General features: G+C 36.8%; 1 protein-coding gene and 1 pseudogene across 2 annotated transcripts in view; both read left to right on the forward strand.

Moving 5' to 3' along the window:
* Nucleotides 1–15,829, forward strand: part of SPIDR (scaffold protein involved in DNA repair) — a 461,819-nt gene that overhangs the window by 5,754 nt on the left and 440,236 nt on the right.
* LOC306638055 (acyl-coenzyme A thioesterase 9, mitochondrial-like) lies at nt 2,356–6,040 on the forward strand (annotated as a pseudogene). Its single transcript has 2 exons — nt 2,356–4,653; nt 4,733–6,040. The product of its transcript is annotated as an acyl-coenzyme A thioesterase 9, mitochondrial-like (transcript).

Genomic DNA, 15,829 nt, shown 5'->3' on the forward strand with positions numbered 1-15,829 from the left:
AGTACTTTGTTTTTTATGGCTGAATAATATTCCATTGTGTGGACATAACACATTTTAAAAATCCACTCATCAGTTAATAGACATTGCAATGTTAGGTTATTTAGTTGTTGACTTTTTATTCTTTTAATGTATGAGCTCAATGCAATGAACGTTGCTCTTAGTACTGCTTTCAGAATGTCCCAGAGATTTTTGATATGTTGTACATTGTTGTTCTCCTTTACCTCTAAGAATTTTTTTTTAATTCCTCCCTGATGTCTTCTGTTATCATTGCATCATTCTATAGCATATTATTTAGTCTCCAGGTGTTGGAGTAGTTTTTGTTTTTTATTTTATCATTGATTTCTAATTGCATTCCATTGTGATCTGATAGAATGCAAGGAAGTATCTCCATTTTTTTATATTTACTAATGGCTACTTTGTGGCATAGTATATGGTCTGTTTTGGAGAAGAATCCATGAACTGCTGAGAAGAAAGTATTCGCTCCATGTTGAATTAAATACTCTACATATGTCCGTTAAGTCTAAATCACTGATTGTATTATTTAATTCTATAGTTTCTTTGTTTAGTTTTTCTTTGGAGGATCTATCCAGTGGTGTGTTAAAATCACCCAGTATTATTGTGTTGTAGTCAATTTTTTCCCTGGAATTGAGAAGGATTTGTTTGACATACATGGATGCACCATTGTTTGGGACATAAATATTTACAATCATCAAGTTTTGCTGGTTTGTGGTTCCCTCACTGTTTCAGTCCCATTTTTTGCTATTTAAGTCTTTTTCTCTCTTTTCTTGGTTGGTCTAGCAAAAGGTTTGTCAAGTTCATTGATCTTTGCAAGGAACTAACTTTTGGTTTTGTTAATATTCTCAATTTTGTGTTCTTCAATTCATTTCTGCCAAAGAAAGGTTGTTTTGAGATCTTTCTTCCTTGTAAATATAGACATTTATAGCTAAAGTACTGCTTTAATTGCATTCATACATTTTGATATGTTTTGTTTTCCTTCCTCTTATTTTCTAATTCTTTTTGTGTTTGATCTATTGGTACATAAGAGTGTGTTGTTTATTTCACATATTTGTGAATTTTCCAGTTTCACTTCTCTTGAATATTTTTATTTTCATTCTACTACTGACCCAAAACAGTACAATATGATTTCACTCCCAGATTTACTGAGACTTGCTTTGTAGACTAGCATATGGTCTGTTCTGGAGAATGTTTCAGAATGTGTATTCTGCTGTTCTTAGAGCAGATCTCATGGTTACTAATTAGATTCCAGCTATTACTTTTATGAGAATTCCTTGTACGTGATGAGTCCTTTTTCTCTTAACTGTCTTCACAATTTTTTCCTTGTCTTTCATCAGTAAAAAAGATGGTTCTAGGTAGGATCTCTTTGAAATTATCTATTGGAACTTTGTTTTAGAGCTTTGTGGTTGTATATGTTTTAGGAAATTTATGGAGTTATTTTTTTCTTTATTTCTTCAAAAAATTTTCTGCCTCTTTCTCTTTTGGGTTCTTAATAATTTTTGTGTTTATCAATGTCCTTTATTTGGCCAGGCATTTTTATAATTTTTTTCCTTTTTTGATGTGAGTATACTGTCTTTTAGAGCTACAGTACAGCTAGAGAGAGAGGCTTGAGTCTATGTTTGCTGTTCTTATCAAGATTCATCTGTTTTTCTGGAATAAACAGTATTCAGATTATGGTTAATTTCCATAGTTTTGAAAAAGAACTCGACTATTTCTGTCAATGTTCTCCTTCCATTTTTTGAGGAATGAGTTGGAAGAGGGCTGTTTTCTCCTATTTTGGAAGTACACCCTGTCACTTTTTTTTTAATTTTAGCTACTCTGATAGGTGTGAACTGATAAGTCAGTATGGTTTTAATTTTACATTTCCATGATGGTTAATGATGTTGAACATCATTTTTTATGTGTTTATTTGACATATCTCTATCCTCTTTGGTGAACTCTCTGTTCATATCTTTTACTCCTTTTTAAGCTGGACTCTATTCTTTGTTGCTATTGAATTTTGAGAGTTTTTGTTTTATTTTTCTTTGAGCCTATTTTTTGGGGGAGGGATGTATTTTAAATACTGGTTCTTTGGTTTGCAAATATTATTTCGTTTGCAAATATTTTTTCCTAGTTTGTAGTTTGTTTTTTTCTCAAAAGTATCTCTCACAGAACAAAAAGTTTTAATTTTATAACTTGTGCTTTCAGTATCACATTTAAGAACTTTTTGTTTAACCCTCAGGAAACAAACATTTTCTCCTATTTTTAAAAATATTTCTTGTTCAGTGTTTTACATTTACATCTTTGACATATTTCTTATTAATTTATATACCACGTGTAATGTTTGGATTGAGGTTCCTTTTTTTAAAGGCTCTCAATATCTAATTGTACATTACTGGTTATTGAAAGTCTTTTCTGTTGAGTTGCTTATGTGTGTTTTTCTAAAACCAGTTGAACAAATATGTGTGAGTTTATTTCTGGGTTTCTGGTTTGTTCTGGTGATGTATAAGTCTGTTTTACCAGATTTACTTGGATGATCACTGTCACTGTATAGTAAGCCATTGTTGTTGTTGTTGTTAAGACAGTTTTAGCTCTTCTAGGGTCTGTGCCTTTCCATTCCTTTTCTGTGTCTAGAAAAACTGCTGGAATTTTGATAGGAATTTAATAAAGCTTTAGATCAGTTTGAAGCAAATAGAAATCTTGAGTATTGAGTTTTCCAATCCATGATCATAGGTATGTCTCTTTGTTTAGAACTTTGAATTCCTTTGTCAACATTTAAAAAATTTAACACAGATCCTCTACGTTTTGGTAACTTTAGGTAGGTTAATACCTGAGTATTTCCTTTCCTTTGGAGTGATTCCAAATTGTATTGTTTTTAATTTGGGTCTCTACGTGTATAGTATTTAGAAGTGAATTGGTTTGTGTGCACTGATGTTATATCTGTGATATTGTTGAATTCATTTCTTAGTACTAGGCATTTTTTAATAGATTTCTCGGGATTTTCTATGTAGACTGTTAGGTCATCTGTAAATAGAGTTAGTTTTATTTTATATTTTTCAGTCTGAATGTCTTTGTACTCACTTCACCCTCTGCAGTGGCTAGAACAGTACAATATATGTCAAATTTAATGGTGAGAGCAAAAGGCCTTGTCTATTAAACTGGTCCTAGGAGGAGGGGATTTATTCTTTTGTATTTAAGTATGTTGCCTGTAGGGATTTTGATAGGTAATTGTTGCTAAGGTTTTAATATGATTGGAGTTTGTCATCCAGTTTCACCTGCTAGAAACCTGATTCCCTGTGTAGTAGTACTGAGGTGGTGGAATCTTTTAAGAGGTGGAGCTTAGTAAAAGGTAATTTGGTCTTGAGTGCTCAACCCTCGTGAATAGATTCATGCTGTTTCAGAAGAGTGGGTTGTCTCGCGCACCCACACTCTTGCACTTCTGTTGCTTCATTTGCTCCTTGCTGACCAGTATGCGGGGCTTGGTTCTCTATCCGATTTCAAAGCGGCCAAGCATGATGAGGCGGGCAGCACTGCGGCTTTGTGCCTTGAGCAAAGGGCTGCTTATTCCTGGCAGAGGACTGACTCAAGGATCCCAGGACCCTGGGAAACAGGGAATCTTCCACATTCATGAAGTTCGAGATAAGCTGTGGGAGATAGTAGGAGCATCTACAAATTGGAGAGACCATGTGAGAGCTATGGAGGAAAGGAAGTTACTTCATAGTTTTTTGGCTAAGTCACAGGAAGAACTACCATCTAGGAGAATGAAGGACAGTTATATTGAAGTTCTCTTACCTTTGAGTAGTGAGCCTGAATTATGAGAGAAATATTTGAATGTTCAAAACACTGTAAGATTTGGGAGAATTCTTGAGGATCTTGACAGCTTAGGAGTTCTTGTTTGCTACATGCATACCAAAAATGATTCATCTAAGATGTCTCCTTTATCTATAATTACAGCCTTGGTGGACAAGATTGATATGTGTAGGAAGAGCTTAAGCCCAGAGTGGGATATTAAATTCAGTGGCCATGTTAGCTGGGTTGGAAAGTCATCCATGGAAGTGAAGATGCAAATGTTCTAGTTGCATGGTGATGAATATTGGCCTGTTTTGGATGCAACATTTGTAAGGGTGGCTCGTGATTCTGAAAACAAAGGGCCGGCATTTGATTCTGAAATCAAAGGGCTGGCATTTGTAAATCCTCTAATCCCTGAAAGCTTGGAGGAGGAAGAGCTCTTTAAACAAGGAGAATTGAATAAGGGGAGAAGGATTGCTTTCAGTTCCACTTCATTACTCAAAATGGCTCCCAGTGCTGAGGAGAGGACCACCATACATGAGATGTTTCTTAGCACACTGGATCCAAAGACTCTTAAGTTTTCAGAGTCGAGTTTTGCCTCCTAATGCAGTGTGGATGGAGAATACAAAACTGAAGAGCTTGGAAATTTGCCACCCTCAGGAGCGGAACATTTTCAATCGGATCTTTGGTGGTTTCCTTATGAGGAAAGCATATGAACTTGCATGGGCTACAGCTTGTAGCTTTGGTGGTTCCCGACCATTTGTGGTAGCAGTGGATGATATCATGTTTCAAAAACCTGTTGATGCTGGCTCATTGCTCTTTCGTTCTTCACAGGTGTGCTTTACTCAGAACAGTTATATTCAAGTCAGAGTACATAGTGAAGTGGCCTCTCTTCAGAATAAAGAGCATATGACCACCAATGTCTTTCTCATTTTACATTCAAGTCAGAGTACATAGTGAAGTGGCCTCTCTTCAGAATAAAGAGCATATGACCACCAATGTCTTTCTCATTTTACATTTATGTCAGAAAAAGAAGTGCCCGTGGTGTATCCTGAAACATATGGAGAGTCCATGTTGTATTTAGATGGGTAGCAGCATTTCAGCTCCATGAGTGTCCCTGTGAGCTTGAGAAAAGACTACTGTGTGGAGCTCTAGGAAAACCTCACTTGTTGCACACCAGAACTCCACTTGCAGTGACATAGTGCCTAATGAAAGCCAATCAAGTGTATTGGGTTTTAGCATTGCTTCTTATCCTTCATAGACAAGGAGAATGTATTCAGCTTTTAGGATATTGAGGAAAAACAGATCAAGAGTGGCTGGGTGGGGCTGAGAGAATAAAGTTGTTAAATAATAAATACTTTCAAAACTGAAAAAAAAAAAAAAAGGAGTGGGTTGTCATAGTAAGGCTACCCACACATACTTGCTGTCTTCTGCTTGTGATCATTTCCCTTTCTGCTTCTCTGCCATGCTATCATAAAGCCAAGGGGTATCATATTGATGTCATGTTTGGATCTTTCAGCCACTAGAATCATAAGTCAAAAACCTTCTTACTTGACATTTTATTATAGCAATATAAAATAAACATAAGACACGTCTTAATATTGGGGCAGCTTTAACAAAAAATAAATGGAGTAACTTAATAACAACAGAAATTTATTTTTCAGTTCTGGAGATGAGAAGTTCAAAATCAAGGTCCTAGCAACTTGATGTTTGGTGAGGACCCACTTTTTTGTTCATAGAGGACTGAAGGACTGCCTTCACAGTCCTCATGTAGCAGAAGAGGTGAGGGAGCTCTCTGGGACTATTTGATAAGGGCACTAATCCCATTTATGATGGCTCCATCCTTATGACTTGATCAGTTCCACCTTCATATATCATCACATTAGAGATTAGGTTTTAATACCAACACCAAGCATTCACTGTATATTTACAACTCTTTATTAAAGTTAATGATATTTACCTTTATTTGGAGTTTGCTTAAAGTTTTATCATAAGTGGTTATTGGATTTTGTTACATCACTTCTGTTTCAATTGATTAAACTTTTCCTTTTAGCATGTTGGATTGCACTGGTTGATTTTTGAGTGCTGAACCAGCCTTGAACACCTGGAATAAGTCCTCCTTAGTTTTGATGTGTAGTATATTTTAGATATTGTTCAATTCCTTTTGCTGATTTTTTTTTTTGTTGTTGTTGAGATCTGTACATTTACGTTCATTGAGAGATATTTGGCCTTTGTGGTTGTTTGTTTGTGTGTTTGGTTTTGGGGTTTTTTTTTTTTTTTTTTTTTTTTTTGTAGCTATTTTGTTTGCCTATAGTATCAGGGTAATACTAGTCTCCTAAAATGAGTTGGAAAGTATTTCTTCCCTATTTTATGGAAGATATTGTATAAAATTTATGATAATTCTTTGCTAAAATTTGGTAGGATTCTATAATGAAATGGAGGTTTATTTTCAGGGGCTTTTAAATTTCAGTTTCTTTTTCCTGGCTGCAGGATTTATAATGAGAAATCCTTTTTTCAAACTCATGTAGATGATTTATATTTTTTCTGTTTCTGTTTTTGTCAGTCTTCCTAAAAGTTTACTGGTTGTACTTTACTTTTTAAAGACTGAGCTTTGGTTTTATTCATTTTAAAACTTATTTTCCTGTTGTTAATGTACTTGATTTCTTTGCTTTATTTCTTTCCTTCTGCTTGAATTTTTTTGTATTTCTGGTTTCTTGATTATTTATTTGCAACTTGTCTTCAATTATAAGTATTTACTGCTGTGAATTTCTCAGTTCTGCTTTTGTTGCATCCCATGAATTTTGAAAAGTTTTGTATATATTTAGTTTTGTGTATATTAAAATTTTCCTTTGAGACTTTCTCTTTGAAGTTTGTTCTTTAATATTCCTGTCTAACATTTGTCTTCATTCCTGTTTAACATTTACCTGTTTAACATTTGTCTTCCTGCTATGGATTTTTAGTTTAATTTCTTTATGATCCAACAATATGTTCAGATTTTACTTGTCTAGTTGTTTATGTCTGTTTTATCACTCAGAGTGTGCTTTAGCTGGCTTAATGTTCCATTTGTGTTTGTAAAAGTAGTACGTATTTTGTTGTTGGGTAGGGTATTCTGTGTCAACAAGATACTTCTGACCAAGTAATTTTGCTCAGATCTTATGTAATTGCCTATAGTAGTAACCTTGCCTAGTAGTTCTTTCAGTTGCTAACAGTGGAGAGAGGTTGAAATTCCCAGCTATAATTTAATTATGAATTTTTTTTTTAATTTCAACTCTTGTCAGTTTTGTTTTATGTGTTTTGACAGTGTTTGGTATTTGTACAATATTGTTAGGTCTTCCTGGTGAATTCCTCATTATGTAATGTCCCTTTTTGTTTCTAGTAATCATTTTTGCTCTGAAGTCTACTTTATTGGATAGTAATATAGCCCTTCCTGCCCATTTTTAAAAAATTTGTTCTAATTAGTTACACATGACAGTAGAATGCATTTTGACACAGTGTACACAACTGGAGCATAACTTCTCATTCCTCTGGCTGTACATGGTGCTGAGTCAAACAGTAGTGTTATCATACATGTATATAGGGTAATGTTTGGTTCATTATACCATCCTTCCCATCCCTGCTGCCCCACCCCTCCCCTCACTCTGCCCTACCCAAAGTTCCTTCATTCTCCCCCCCGCCCTACCCCCTACACAATGAATTAGCATCTGCTTATCAGAGAAAATGGGGGGGGGGCTTTGGTTTTGGGGGATTGGCTTATTTCATTTCTCTAGTTCCATCCATGTACCTGCAAATGCCATAATTTCATTCTTCTTTAAGGTTGAGTAATATTCCATTGTGTGTACGTGCCAAATTGTCTTTATCCACTTATCTGTTGAAGGGCATCTGGATTGGTTCCACAATCTAGTTATTGTGAATTGAGCTGCTATTAAACATTGATGTGGCTACGTCACTGTAGTATACTGATTGTAAGTCCTTTGAGTATAAACCTAGGGGTGAGATAGCTGGGTTGAATGGTTGTCCATTCCAAGTTTTCTGAGGAATCTCTGTACTGCTTTCCATAGTGGTAGTTGTTTTTGTTTTTGATCAACGTTTGCTTGGTGTTTCTTTTTTCCATTCTTTTACTTTCAGCCTTAATTTGAAGTTTCTTCTAAACATTGTATGTTTTGGTTTTTTAAATTATTATTCTGCAATCTCTTTTTCTTTCATAATTGAGTTTTTGTTTGCTTTGGTACTGGGAATTAAACCCAGGGGCACTTTACCACTGAGTTATATCCCAGCCCTTGTTTTTTATTTTGAGACAAGGTCTTGCTAAGTTGCTTAGTTTCTCACTACATTGCTGAGGCTGGCTTCCAACTTGAGATTCTCCTGCCATAGCCCCTGATGGAATTATGGGTATGCCACTACATCTGGCCATAATTGAGGTTTTATTCATTATATTGAGGATCAGTACACAGATGTTTCACTTAACAATTTTTTTTTACATAATTAAACATCCTATTTATTGATTTATAAACCATAATAAAACCAGTCATTTCCTCTCACCAGCAGATCTTTCTTTGGAAAAAGAAAACCCATTAATATGCAAATTTCAGCAAGAGTAGAAATTTCGTTAAGCACATATAGAGGCAGAGTTCATTTTGAAGTTCAATGATATGTTCAAGGAATCACTTAACTATAATTGTAGAGAAGTACCATAACATCTTTGCAGTGCAAAATTGTCATTCATCAGTGAGAATAATTCAACTGCAGGTTTCATAGCTTCTGGTGAAGGCACTTAGTACATTCTTTTCACAACTAAAAATTGTAAGGATTGTTTCTTCCTATTTTATACAGCAGTTTTCTCAAAACCTGGGACCAAAATATTTATGAAGCAAGTCAGCAGAAGATGAATAAACAGGTACTCTCCTTAGGCCAGTGATGTGTAAAGTAAGGCAAGCAGGGAAGTGGCCCATTCATATGCTGACAAAATTGGATGTCTTAAAAATACAAAATTCCAGTTTTCAAAAGCAAAAAATAAAAAACTAAACAATAAACAAAACCAGAAGTCAAGCAGAAACAGTGTTTCTTCCTCTTTAAATGGGGAAACACCACATTCAACAGGAGATAAAGAGCAAATTGGCATTCTGTCTGTGGCTCCCTGTCCCACCATATAGCTAGAGGTGGGGAGAGTACTGAAAAAAGAAGGGTAGGTATTACCAGCAACCCCAGAAGTAGCCTGGGTGGTGGGAGAACTGGAACTACAATCTCTTTTAATGGATGTATTTAGATCAATTAAAATAAATATTGATATTGTTTAGTGCTGTCATCTTACAATTTTGCCAACCTCTGATTTCTTTCCTCTTTCTCATTTCTAGCCTTCCTAGGGGTGACTTAAACCAGTTTAGGATTCCATTTTGACTTATTCATAGTTTTTTGTTTTTATATATTTTAATAGTTTTCTTAATAATTTCCCTAGATAATACAATATGCATATGTAACTTATAGTCTACATATGCAAAATTTGATTACATCATGTGAAATGAGGAAACTTCACTTTTCATTTAGTTACATATAAAAATGTACTTACTCTTACACCAGAACACATATGTGACCAGATGTGTGAAGGCTTTTATCTCCACAAACTAAGCAATTATCCAGTAGACTCTTTTCTTTTAAATTTATTTTTATTGTAAAAAAATGGGATACATCTTGTTTCTCTGTTTTTACATGAAGTAGAGGCATACCATTTGTGTAATCATACATTTAAGTAGGGTATAGTTTTTGATTCATTCTGTTATTTTTTTCCTTCCCTCCCACCCCTCCCACCCCTCTTTTCCCTCTATACAGTCCCTCCTTCCTCCATTATTGCCCCCTCCCACCACCCATTATGGGTCATCATCCACTTATCAGCAAGATCATTGATCCTTTGGTTTTTTGAGATTGACTTATCTCACTTAGCATGATATTCAACGATTTCATCCATTTGCCTGCAAATGCCATAATTTTATTATTCTTTGTGCCTGATTAATATTCCATTGTGTATATATACCAGTTTCTATCCATTCATCAATTGAAGGACATCTAGGTTGGTTCCATAATCTGGCTATTGAGAATTGAGCAGCTATGAACATTGATGTGGCTGCATGCCCGTAGTATGCTGATTTTAAGTCCTTTGAGTATAGGCCGAGAAGTGGGATAGCTGGGTCAAATGGTGGGTCCATCCAAGTTTTCCAAGCACTTTTCACACTGCTTTCCAGAGTGGCTGCACTAATTCGCAACCCCACCAATGTATGAGTGTACCTTTCTCCCCACATCCTTGCCAACACCTGTTGTTGCTTGCATTCTTGATAATCGCCATTCTAATTGGGGTGAGATGGAATCTTAGGGTAGTTTTGACTTGCATTTCTCTTATTACTAGAGATGTTGAGCATTTTTCATATATCTGTTGATTGCTTGTAGATCTTCTGTGAATTGCCTGTTCATTTTCTTAGCCCATTTGATTGGGTTATTTGTATTCTTGGTGTAGAGTTTTTTATGTTCTTTATATATTCTAGAAATTAGTACTGTATCTGAGGTATGAGTGGCAAAGATTTTCTCCCCCTCTGTAGGCTCTCTTCACATTGCTGATAGTTTCCTTTGCTGAGAGAAAGCTTTTTAGTTAGAATCTAAACGAGTTATTGATTCTTGCTTTTATTTCTTGTGCTATGGGAGTCCCATTAAGGAAGTATGATCCTAAGCTGACATGTTGAAGATTTCGACCTACTTTTTCTTCTATAATCTGCAGGGTCTCTGGTCTGATTTCAAGGTCCATTGTGAGTTGATTTTTGTGCAGGGTGAGAGATAGGGGTTTAGTTTCATTCGGATACATATGGATTTCCAGTTTTCCCAGCAGCATTTGTTGAAGAGGCTGTCTTTTCTCCATTGCATATTTTTGGCACCTTTGTCTAGTATGAGAATATTGTATTTATTTGGGATTGTGTCCATGTCCTCTATTCTGTACCATTGGTCTACCTGTCTATTTTGGTGCCAATACCATGCTGTTTTTCTTACTATTGCTTTGTAGTATAGTTGAAGTTCTGGTATTGCGATTTCCCCTGCTTCACTCTTCCTGCTAAGGATTGCTTTAGCTGTTCTGGGTTTCTTACTCTTCCAGATGAATTTCATGACTGCTTGCTCTATTTCTATAAGGTACGTCATTGTGATTTTAATTGGAATTGCATTGAATCTGTATAGCACTTTTGGTAGTGTGGCCATTTTGACAATATTAATTCTGCCTATCCAAGAACATGGGAGATCTTTCCATCTTCTAAGGTTTTCTTTAATTTCTTTCTTTAGTGTTCTGTAGTTCTCATTGTAGAGGTCTTTCACCTCTTTTGTTAGATTGATTCCCAAGTATTTTATTTTTGGGGGGGCTATTGTGAATGGGGTAGTTTTCCTAACTTCTCTTTCTGAAGATTCATCACTTATGTATGAAAATGCATTAGACTTATGAGTATTGATTTTATATCCTGCTACTTTACTGAATTCACTTATGAGTTGTAAAAGTTTTCTGGTGGAATTTCCTGTTTCCTCTAAATATGTAATCATGTCATCAGCAAATAGGGGTAGTTTGAGTTCTTCTTTTCCTATTCGTATCCCCTTAATTTCTTTGGTCTGTCTAATTGCTCTGGCTAGAGTTTCAAGGACAATGTTGAATAGAAGTGGTGAAAGAGGGCATCCCTGTCTCGTTCCAGTTTTTAGGGAGAATGCTTTCAGTTTTTCACCATTTAGGATGATATTGGCTGTGGGCTTAGCATAGATGGCTTTTACAATGTTAAGGAATGTTCCCACTATCTCTATTTTTTCTAGTGTTTTGAGTATGAAGGGATGCTGCATTTTATCAAATGCTTTTTCTGCATCTATCACAATGATCATGTGATTCTTGACTTTAAGTCTGTTGATATGGTGAATGACATTTATTGATTTCTGGATGTTGAACCAACCTTGCATTCCTGGGATAAAACCCACTAGATCGTGGTGCACTATCTTTTTAATATACTTTTGTATGCGATTTGCTAAAATTTTGTTGAGAATTTTTGCATCAATGTTCATTAAGGATATTGGTCTGAGATTTTCTTTTCTTGGACTTTTCTTGTTGGTAGGCTTTTGATGACTTCTTCTATTTCATTACTTGAAATTGATCTATTTAAATTGTGTATGTCCTCTTCATTCAGTTTAGGTAATTCATATGTCTCTAGAACCCTGTTGATGTCTTCAAGATTTTCTATTTTGTTGGAGTATAGATTTTCAAAATAGCTTCTAATTATGTTTTCTGTTTCACTCGTGTCTGTTGTGATGTTTCCTGGTTCATTCTGAATTTTAGTAATTTGAGTTTTCTCTCTCCTCTTTGTTAGTGTGACTAAGGGTTTATCAATTTTCTTTATTTTTTCAAAGAACCAAATATTTATTTTGTCAATTTTTTCGATTGTTTCTTTTGTTTCGATTTCATTGATTTCAGCTCTGATTTTAACTATTTCCTGTCTTCTACTACGTTTGGTGTTGCTCTGTTTTTCTTTTTCAAGGGCTTTGGACTGTAGTGTTAGGTCGTTTATTTGTAGATTTTTTTCTTCTTTTATTGAATGCACTCCATGAGATAAATTTTCCTCTAAGTACTGCTTTCATCGTGTCCCAGAGATTTTGATATGATGTATCTTTGTTCTCATTGACCTCTAAGGATTTTTTAATTTCCCTCCTGATGTTCTGTTATAAATTCATCATAACAATAGCGTATTATTTAATCTCCAGGTATTGGAGTAGTTTCTGCGTTTTATTGTCACGTATTTCTAATTTCAATCCATTATGATCTGATAGAATACAAGGTAGTATCTCTGTTTTCTTGTATTTGCTAATATTAGCTTTGTGGCATAGAATATGGTCTATTTTAGAGAAGGATCCATGTGCTGCTGAGAAGAAAGTGTATTCGCTCTTTGTTGGATGGTGTATTCTATATATGTCTGTTAAGTCTAAATCATTGATTGTGTTATTGAGATCTGTGGTTTCTTTGTTCAGTTTTTGTTTTGAAGATCTGTCCAGTGGTGAGAGTGATGTGTTAAAATCACCTAGTATTATTGTGTTGTGGTCTGTTTGATTTTTGGAATTGAGAAGCATTTGTTTGATGTACATGGATGAGCCACTGTTTGGGGCATAGATATTTATGATTGTTATATCTTGCTGATTTATGTTTCCCTTAAGCAGTATGAAATATCCTTCTAATTTTGGCTTGAAGTCCACATTATCTGATATGAGGATGGATACTCCGGCTTTTTCGCTGAGTCCATGTGCATGGTATGTTTTTTCCCATCCTTTCACCTTTAATCTGTGGGAATCTCTTTCTGTGAGATGAGTCTCTTGCAGGCAGCACATTGTTGGAGTTTTCTTTTTAATCCAATCTGCCAGTCTATATGTTTTGATTGATGAGTTCAGGCCATTAACATTCAGAGTTATTACTGAAATATGATTCGTATTCTCGGTCATTTGGCTCATTTTTGCTTTTTGACACAACTTGGTTTCTCCTTTGTCTATTCCTTTAGGGTAGTTCCTCCCTTTGCTGATTTACATCATTGTATTTCATCTCTTCCTCATGGAATATTTTGCTGAGAATGTTCTGTAGTGCCAGCTTTCATTTTGTAAATTCTTTTAGCTTTTGTTTATCATGGAAGGATTTTATTTCATCGTCAGATCTGAAGGTAAGTTTTGCTGGGTATAAGATTCTTGGTTGGCATTCGTTTTCTTTCAGAGCTTGAACAATGTTGTTTCAGGCCCTTCTAGCTTTTAGGGTTGGGTTCAAAAATCTGCTGATGTCCGTATTGGTTTCCCCTGAATGTAATTTGATTCTTTTCTCTCTCAGTCTTTAAAATTCTGTCTTTATTTTGTATGTTTGGTATTGTCATTATAATGTGCCTTGGTGTGCGTCTGTTGTAAATTTATGTATTTGGAGTCCTATAAGCCTCTTGTACTTGATTTTCCATTTCATTCTTCAGATTTGGGAAATTTTCTGCTATTATTTCATTGAATAGATTATTCATTCCTTTGGTTTGTTTTTCTAAGCCTTCCTCAATCCCAATAATTCTTAAATTTGGCCTTTTCATGATATCCTATAATTCTTGTAGATTCTGTTCATGATTTCTTACCATCTTCTCTGTTTGGTCAACTTTTTTTTCAAGATTAAATATTTTGTCTTCAGTGTCTGAGTTTCTTTCTTCCAAGTGTTCTATTCTATTGGTTATGGTTTCTATGGAGTTTTAAATTTGGTTTATTGTTTCCTTCATTTCAAGAATTTCTGGTTTTTTTTTTTCAGTATCTCTAACTTTTTATTGAAATGATCTTTTGCTTCCTGTATTTGCTCTTTTGACTGTTGATTGGTGCAATCCTTCAATGCCTGTATTTGCTCTTTCATCTCATCATTTGCTTCCCTGATCATTTTAATTACATACATTCTGAACTCTCTTTCTGACATTTCTTCTGCCATGTTGTCATTGAATTTTATTGATGTAGCTTCTAGTTTTGTTTGGGACATTTTCTTCCCTTGTTTTCTCATATTGGTCAGGTGGGGTATATTTCCTGCTGGTGGGCAGAGGCGCCTCCACTTGTTGACCGATGGTTAGTCATAAGAGGGACTAGACTGTGGGTTGGGGCATGGCTGGTCTGGGCCTGTGTCTCTGGTTCTACTGCCCTGGTGGGAAAGCCTTGCCCGGTGGGGAAGCCTCACCTGGTGGGGATGTCTCGCTGGGCAGTTCTCCTCCGAGAAGTTCCCTTCAGTCCAGAACTACCACCTGGGCTGGGCAGCCCTCCTCTGGGATGTTCCCAGGGGTCTGGACCTACCTCCTGGGCCAGGGAGCCTTGCCCTGTGATTGAGACTTTTGCTGGGAAGCCCTCCTCTGTGGCGTTCTCTGGGGCCTGGAACTACCACCTGGGTCTGGGACCCTCAGTCTTTGTTGAAGTTTCTGGCTGTGTGGCCCTCCTCTGCAGTGCTCCCGGTTGACCGGGTTCACGGCTCCAGCAGGGGAGTCTCACTGGGCCACTCTGCTCCACAAAGTTTCCTGTGTTCCGGGACTACTGCCCCGTCCAGGGAGTCCGCCCAGTGGGAGAGACTCATCTGGCGGTTGTGTATTAGTTCCGAGTCTCTCAATATCTCCTCTTCTTGAATCCTGAGTCCTGTCAAAGGGCCTCCAGTCTCCTGTAGGTGTCTCAGGAAGGGAGGGGCCCTTCCGATGACGATGGCCACACCCTCAGGAATCATTTAAAATGCCTGCACCAGCCTCCAAAGAAGCTCGGGATCCCCACTGAGGGTGTGCTGAGTCAGCACAGAGGCAAGTGCAGGGTCCCTCAGCAGTAGGGGGGCAGGCATGCAGGCTCAGCTGTGGCGTCCAACCTTGGTGTGGTGATCGGAGGACTTTCTAGCTCTGCGCAATGGCATCCTCCATTGGTGTGGGGGTCAGCAGTCTGGCTCACTCCGTGCAGTGACATCCGACCTCAGTGTGGGGGTCAGGCGAGCTGGCTGGTTGCTCGCAATGGTGTCTGACCGTAGCCTGTGGGTTGGCGGGCTGGCTAGCTCCGCGTGATGACATCCTACCACGGTTAGGGGGTCAGGCAGGCTGACTCACTTGTGCAATGGCGTCCGAGGACCTCCAGTGGACTGTTAACTGGTTGTCCTATAATCTAATTAGAGATTGTGTCAGATTATAACAGAAGAAGAGATGTCTCTGAAGAAGGGGCCAAGAGTTCCAAGAGAGAAGGGGAAACTTGACTCAGGACTAGCAGGGCTCTTGGCATATGTGATGGAAAAGAATTTCAGCATCAAAGACATAGACAGAGGTTTATTTAGGAAAGTAAATAAATATTCAAGGGAGAACACCTGGTGAGCTCAGGAATTTCCTTTGGGAAAAGTAAGGAATATGCATTCAAGGGAAAGACAGCAGCATTTTGGTGTGGGTGTATTTATATAGTGATGGTTTCTAGGGCTGGACTAGAGGTGGAGCCAGGTGGAGCTACACAGTTTTATGTCAATTTTCCCTGAGCTCGTGTCTTGTTC

The sequence above is a fragment of the Sciurus vulgaris genome (genome assembly GCF_902686455.1).
Source record: "Sciurus vulgaris genome assembly, chromosome: 1".
NCBI classification, from domain to species: Eukaryota; Metazoa; Chordata; class Mammalia; order Rodentia; family Sciuridae; genus Sciurus; species Sciurus vulgaris.